Source organism: Dipodomys ordii, unplaced genomic scaffold (assembly GCF_000151885.1).
Source record: "Dipodomys ordii isolate 6190 unplaced genomic scaffold, Dord_2.0 Scaffold61, whole genome shotgun sequence".
NCBI lineage: Eukaryota > Metazoa > Chordata > Mammalia > Rodentia > Heteromyidae > Dipodomys > Dipodomys ordii.
In genome coordinates this window covers 1718923-1725402 of record NW_012267277.1, presented here as the reverse complement: position 1 = coordinate 1725402, position 6480 = coordinate 1718923, and the positions used below count along the sequence as shown (strand labels likewise).

Sequence of the window (6480 nt, the reverse complement as noted above, 5' to 3'; positions counted from 1 at the left end):
TTCCTTCCTTCCTTCCTTCCTTCCTTCCTTCCTTCCTTCCTTCCTTCCTTCCTTCCTTCCTTCTTTCTTTCCTTTCTCAGTACCAGGATTTGAACTCAGGGCCTCTTGCCTGCTGTGTATAGGTGCCTTACCACTCTAGCTGCACCCTCAGCTATTTCTTACTTTGGTTATTTTTAGGACATGTCTCTTGTTGTTGCTTTTTTCCCCAGGTCTGGCCTTAGACTAAAAACTTCCTATCTATGCCTCCCTCCCTTGCAGCAGCAAGCAGGAATGAACTTCTATGCTTAGCAAAATATGCTGGGGGGAGGGCAAAATTTCTCACTAATTTTTTTGCTTGGGCTGGCCTCCAACCTGTACCCTCCCAAGTAGTTGGGATTACAGGTGTATGCCACTGTTCCTTATCCAAGAGAAACCTTGTTTCTAAGATCCGTTGTTCTAGGATTTGGTGCCTATGATTCATCATTTCTCGGATTCTATTATTCAAAACAGCCTTTCCGTGTGATGCAAGGAGTGGCTGGTGTTCAGGGAGCCCTGGTCTCCCCACGCTGCCGTCCTGGCTCATGGCTGTAGTGTTCCAGATCCTGCACACATCAGAGTCAAATGTTCCAGCCTGATGCCTGAGCTCTCTCAGTGGCTTCTCACGTGGTGAAATCAACACTTGTACTTTGAGGTTTTTGCTGAGCTGGGTTGGGCATGACTAGTACCACTTCTTAGTCAGAGAGTAGGGTTTAGGGAGCGGCCACAGACTTCCTGGGGTAGTACCTAGTGGTCTCATCTCAGCCCTGCCAATAAGAAACCCTGTATGATCCTAGGAAAACCAGATCCCCTCTACAGAGATGCTTCTCCATAGTTCCACACACAAAGGCTACAACTAGAAAAGAGTCTGCAGGGCATGATCAGAAGCTCCTGGACACAGGTTCTGGGTGATAGAGCAAAGCCCAACTTCAAGGATGAGGACTGTGAATGGTAGGTGGAGAGTGGTGGCTGTTAGACATTAGAAATGGGAAACTAGAGTGGGGCACTGGTGGCTTATACTTGTAATCCTAGCTACTCAGTAGGCTGAGTTTAGAGGCTCATAGGCAGGAGAGTCCATGAGACTCTCATTTCCAATTAACCACCAAAAAGTCAGAAGTGGAGCTGTGGCTCAAGTGGAACAGCACCAGCTTTGAGCACAAAAGCTCAGAGATAGAGCCCAAGCCCTGAGTTAAAGCTCCAGGACTGGCACCCCCCAAAAAAAAGGAACAAAAAGAAAGGGAGAAAGGAAAGAAGGAAGGGAGGAAGGGAATGGGAGAAGCATAAGGGTCATCTTGGGAAGGCTGGATTTGAGTAGGTAGAGTGGACCGGATATGGCTAAAAGCACTGGTGGCTAAAAGCACCGGATATAGATAAAAGCCCTGGGAGATGAAATGGTCACTTATACTCATGCAACTCATCTTTTACTAAGTACTTTCTCTTAATGAAGACATTGTGCCTGGAGCTTAGAAAGCAAATACAAGCCCCTTCATCAGGACTGTCCACCATCCTAGGACAGATAGACAAGAGAGTTGCCACTCTCTGATCCTTTGAGACAAAATGGAGACATGGGTAATAAGGGCACCCAGGGCTCTGGCCCAGAGCAAGTGCCTGCCAAGTGTTGATGACTAAACAAGAACACATATGACTGGGACAGGAAACTGGGACCCAGGGACAGTTCATATGAACTGCCAGAAAGATGTGGGGCTGACTACACAGGGAAATAAGCTCCACGACTCACCTCTGGGAATACAAAGGTCTGTGTCCTTATCTCAAAGAAGATTCCAGAGAAGCACAACAGGCTGTGTCCCTGGCTGACCCATTGAGACATGAATTCATTTCCCAGGGCTTCAAATGGGAGCTCCAGAAAGTGTGACTCCCAGTGTGGCCTCAAAGAAAATCCAAGCGTAATACTAATCAGAGCTGGCCCCTTCCTTTAAAAAAAAAATCTTATTAAAACACCACAGAGATTGAGTAATGGATTGGCTCTATTTATAGTTCCCAGTTACCATCTCAGCAGTTCGATGAAACTCTCAGGAACTGTGTTTGAAAAGCAGGAGTCCTCACCTTTGGGGCCTGGATTAGGGACACGCAATTGGCAATGAATTTGGGACTGGAGCAATGAACATTTACAAAGAGCAAGTGGGTATGCTCCCCTGGGAGGCCCAGCCCAGCCTGTGGTTATTGGAGGCATGGCTATTCTTGTCTATATTTTGTCGATGCCACCAGGAGCGGAGGCCCCCTGGGACAAGCAGGAAGACTTCCCATGAGAATTCAGAGCCAAAAATAATATTGTACATTTTCCTACTTAGTCATCCAAAGTGTAATTCTTACTTAAATGTACAGGCAAGCTCTGATTCTTAGGATGGGTCCCAGGACAAGCGTTTCTGTGGCCTACTGGCAGAGGAAAACATTCAAGAGCAGTGGCTTGGGTGAGATAAAGATTTACTTTTGCTCGGTGGTCCAGAGCAAGGCAGCTCTTGGGCATCAGGATCTCATGTTGTGGCCACCTGTGAGCTCAGCCCTTGGCTTTTATCACCAGTGTGCCTCATGGTCCAAGAAAGCTGTTCAAGTTCTAGCTATTTCCTCTTATTCCAGGAAGAAAGAGGAAAGTTGGAAAGAAACAAAGGGGACTGGCTGATTAGTCACCTCTTCAAGAGTGGAGTTTAATGACTTCTACTTATCCTAAGTGGCCACCCCCAATAAGAACAAAGGAGGCTGGACATTGGTGGCTCACACCTGTAATCCTAGTTACTCAGAAGGCTTAAGATCTGGTGATTGAGGTTCAAAGCCAGCACAGGCAGAAAAATCCCCCTATCTTACCTCCAATTAACCAGCAAAAAGCTGGAAATGGAGGTATGGCTCAAATGGTAAAGTGCCAGCTTTACAGCAAAAGCCAAGCAAGAGCACAAGGCCCTGAGTTTAATCCCTCGTACTGGTTTATATGCACTAGTGTGTGTGTGTGTGTGTGTGCGCGCGCGCGCACACACACACACACACACACACAGACCAACAGAGCAAAGGAAGCTAGTGATCAGGGTTTGATCCTTGAATCTTAACAGGGCTTCTGTTAGCAAGGAAGGGAGACTGAACGTTGGTTCAGTAACCAGTCTCCCTGCCATAGCCCATACTTTAAATTGATCCCAATATTAAAGGAAGTCATAAAGAAATATACATAGTAGGTAAGTTCCATTTGGTTCTTTAACATCTTTGTTTAGTTTCTGTTCAGGCTAAAACAGACTTCCCTTTTAAGTATCATTAGAAAACAGTAAGTCATTTGGCCCTCCTGGGATTGATGGGGAGAGATTTTTCACTCTATTTAAAAACTGGTGCAGCCTGGGCATCTCCTAGCTGATCATGGTGGATTTCTGCACCCAGGCAGCCATACCCACAAATCTGGGCACTCACTCCAGCCCTGTGTTCCAGGTCTGCTTGACGGCAGAGGTCCTTGCAGGCAGCTGCAGAAATCTGCTTAGAAGTCCTGGGGTGGATGTCTTGTTAAGCTTCTGAGATTCTAGCTCTGCTTCTTCTCTCCCTATGACAAAGCTGAAATTCCTGGAAAATGGGCAAAGGATGTTTGGGACATGACATGCCTTCTGCGTGGTAGCTTCTTTGGTATTTTCCTCCTCCCATTTGTGTCCACTAAACTGGAATCTTAACAATGAAAAATTAGCATCTGCTTCCAGCCACAGCTGCTGGGGAGGAAGGTTAAGAAATAATGCATGCTCACCGGGCACTGGTGGCTCAGGCCTGTAATCCTAGCTATTCAAGAAGCTGAGATCTGAGGATCAAGGTTCAAAGCCAGCTCGGGCAGGAAAGTCTGAGAGATTCTTATCTCCAATAAACCACTCAGAAAACTGGAAGTGGCGCAGTGGCTCAAGTGGTAGAACACTAGCTAGCCTTGAGCTGAAGAGCTGAGGGATAGCACTCAGTCCCAGAGTTCAAGCCCCATGACTGACCAAAAAAAAAAGAGAGAGAGAAAGAAAAGAAAAAAGAAATAATGTGTGCTCAAGCTGGGCGATGGTGGCTCCCACCTGTAATCCCAGCTACTCAGGAGGTTGAGATCTGATGATTGTGGTTTGAAGGCAGCACAGGAAAGGAAGTTCATGAGACTCTTATCTCCAATTAACCACTAGAATAACAGAAGTGGCACTGTGGCTCAAAGTGATAAAGTATTGTCTTTGAGCAAAAGGTCAGGGACAGTACCCAGGCTCTGAGTTCAAGCCCCATGACTGACAGAAAGAAAAGAACGAAAGAACAGAGGGAGGGAGGGAGGGAGGGAAGGAAGAAAGGTAGGAAGGGAGGGAGGGAGGGAGGGAAAGGGGAGGAAGAAAGGAAAAAGGGAGGAGGGAAGGAAGGGAAGGAAGAAGGAAGGGAGGGAAGGAAGGAAGGATGCAGGAAGGGAGGGAGAGAAGGAAGAAGGAAGGAAGGAAGGAAGGAAGGAAGGAAGGAAGGAAGGAAGGAAGGGAAGGAAGGGAAGGAAGGGAAGGAAGGAAGGAAGGCAGGAAGGGAAGGAAGGAAGGAAGGAAGGAAAGAAAAGAAATAATGCATGTTCATATCCATGTGCAGAGCTCCATGTGTCTGGAAGCTAAGTCTTGATAGAAGGGGAGATTTGCCAAGAAAAAGCAAGCAGGAAGATGATCCAGCAGAAAGCAGGCTGTGTGTGTTGCATACGGTCAAATCCAGGAAGTAAGCACATGAGCAAAAATCTTGGGTAGCATCTGAGTTGCAATTGATTATAAAGACAAGGGCAGGATTTGTAAAAAAAAGTTCTTTATAAATTTAGAATGATAGCCCTTCATCATTTAGTCATCTGGTTTTTCTCACTTACTTTATAGTATAATCTATCTTGGAGAAGTTATTTTTTTAGCTCATTTTGCCCTCAACCTTTTAGGTTTATGGAAAGTTACCAAAAAAAAAAAAAAAAGAGCAATCCTGCTCAGGGTTCCCAGTGTTAGGGCCTTATATAATTAGTAGTGTGTGTGTGTGTGTGTGTGTGTGTGTGTGTGCTGGACTGAGGCTTAAACTCAGGTCCTTGAGCTCTCACTTAGCTTTTCCTGCTCATAGCTACTGCTTTACTACTTGAACTATACCTCCAGTGTAACTTACTATGGTTTAATTGGAGATTAGCTTCTCTCAGGTTTGTCTGCCTAGACTGGCTCTGAATCAAGATCCTCAGATCTCAGCCTCTCAAGTAGCTAGGATTGCAAGCATGATCCATGAGCCATCTCATGGTTCATAACTGATACTTAAGCCAAAATTAAGAAACAATTAGTACAACATGGTTAACTAAAAAAACAGGCCTCATTTGGATTTCACCAGTTTTTCCACCAATGTCATCTCTTTCTGTTCTAGAACCCAGTCGAGTGCCATGCTCTTAGGGATTTCTTAATTTTAGAGTGGTAAAATCAATTTTTATAGCTGTTTTTGTTCTTAGGGAGTTTTTCGATATCCTGAGAGATGATACAACACTGATATGTCATCTAGTTTTTGGTGATTATTGAAACCATCTGGAATTTTATTTTGATGTAAGGTGTTAAGTAAGGATGGCCCTATTATTGTTTTGCAAGTTGGCCAACTTTCCAGTTCCCATAATGAATCCTCAGGTTCCCCACCAATTTATGTATTTTTGTTCATCTTTTTGTGTTGGTACTGGGTCTTGAACTCAAGAGCTTGTGCTCTCACTTGGCTTTTTTGCTCAAGGTTGGCACTCTACCACTTGAGCCACAGATCCCCTTCTAGCTTTTTGGCATGTTAATTGGAGATAAGAGTCTTATGGATTTTTCTGCCCAGGCTGACTTCCAACTGTGATCCTCAGATCCCAGCCTCTTGAGTAATTAGGATTACAGACATTATCTTGAAGTGCCTAGCACCAAATTGGAAATATTTAGCTATGCTAGATTGTGTTACATGGATTACTATGTGTAGAACATTGTGTAGAAAGTTTTTAGTGTGTTTTGGTATAAAAAAACATATAGCATGTTTTCATATCTTGTAGGCTAGATAATACTAGTAATTTAGCTTTATAATAAAATACTAACAAAATGCATATTTCTCTATATAGAGAAATTGTGCCCACATTCATGGGCATAATCAACTACAGATCACAAACATTCTGGGGGAAAAAAAAATCTGTGCCTGTACTGAACACATATGGTTTTGTCATTCCCTAAACAATACAACATAACAAGTATTTATGTCACATTAACTATTATAAGTAAACAAGAGATGATTTAAAGTTACAGCAGATTATGTCTAGATTATGAACAAATATGTACACAATTTTATATAAGGGAACTGGATATTCTCAGGGCCTGGTCTCCATGGGAGGGGGGGGTCCAAGGACTAACCCCTGCTACCAAGCGGTGACTGTCATACTCACAGAGAGGATATGAACAGCCAGTATTTGCCTTTTTTTTTTAATTGTGGAAATACCGTACAGAGGGGTTACAATTACATGGGCAAGAT

General features: G+C 44.2%; 1 protein-coding gene across 2 annotated transcripts in view; it reads left to right on the top strand.

The window, feature by feature from the left end:
- Slc1a7 (solute carrier family 1 (glutamate transporter), member 7) overlaps positions 1-6480 on the top strand; it is a 40577-nt gene that overhangs the window by 25536 nt on the left and 8561 nt on the right. The window lies entirely within an intron of this gene.